Source organism: Aplysia californica, unplaced genomic scaffold (assembly GCF_000002075.1).
Source record: "Aplysia californica isolate F4 #8 unplaced genomic scaffold, AplCal3.0 scaffold00636, whole genome shotgun sequence".
Taxonomy (NCBI): Eukaryota; Metazoa; Mollusca; class Gastropoda; order Aplysiida; family Aplysiidae; genus Aplysia; species Aplysia californica.
The window spans coordinates 270,622-271,908 of record NW_004797906.1 but is presented as its reverse complement, the minus strand read 5'-3'; positions in this window follow the sequence as shown (position 1 = coordinate 271,908).

Genomic DNA, 1,287 nt, shown 5'->3' with positions numbered 1-1,287 from the left:
ATAATAATAATAATAATAATGATAGTAATAATAATAATACAAATAGTGATAAAAAAAATAATAATAATAACATATAACATTTATATAGCGCATTAAATAAAAAAGAAGCTAAATGCGCTTTACATTGGAATATCTATTTTCAAAACCTTTTTAACTACTTCCATTCTTCTCATGCAACATATATTTATGCACACACACACACAAAAAAAACAACAACACACACACACACACAAACACACACACACACACAATAAAAAAACAACAAAAAAACAACAACACACACACACAAACACACACACACACACACAAACACACACACACACATACACACACTCACGGACTATTTTCATTCAGACATAGGTACAGAACAACTTTAATAAACAAAATATGACACCTGGAATATCCTAGAACACGTCATATTTCATTACTTGGTCCGAATTTTACACTGGTCAAAAGACACATTAATAGTGGGGCATCGTGGTGAAATCGGGGGTTCTCAAAATACTAAAATCGAAGAAACCTGCATTTTTTCTCGCGTTGGGAAATTTTTACTTTATTAAAAAACATTTTTTTTTTGCGTCTGATCTCCTCTCATCTCATTTCATCTATCCCATCTCACGCCATCCAATCCTACCCAAGCCCATCCTATCCTACCCAATCCCATCCCATCCAATTCCATTCCATCTCATCTCATCATAACCGAAAGCACAAAGCATCAGAGAATGGAACCCGAATTCATCGATGAAGAATCCAATCTTTGTCTTGTCCACGGTGTTGTCGTCCAAATAAACCTTGGACAACATCCCATTCTATCTCATCCCACCCCATCCCATTCCTTCCCATCCCATCCCATCCCAACTACATATACATCCACATCTCATCTCATCTCCTCATCCCAAAACAAGAACGGCAAAACCCCCCCCCCCAAAAACCCCACCCCAGAATAGAACTCGGACGCACGAATGAAGACTTCCATCTCTAGAGTACCAAAAGCTCTGAACCAACAGACAATGGAACCCTAATCCATCGATGAAGATTTCCATTTTTAGCTTATCAAAAGCCCTAAACCAAGAGAGAATGGAACCAGGACCCACCGATGAAGACTCCCATCTTGGTCTTGTCCATGGTGTTGTCGTCCAGATAGACCATTGGCATCACGCCGGTGTGGAAGGGTTCCATCAGGCCACGGACTACTTGGACGACTAGGAGCACGGTGAATGCCATGTGGTCAGGCTGGGAGGGAGGGTGGAGGGGGGTGGGACAGAGAGAGGGAGGGAGAGGGGAAAG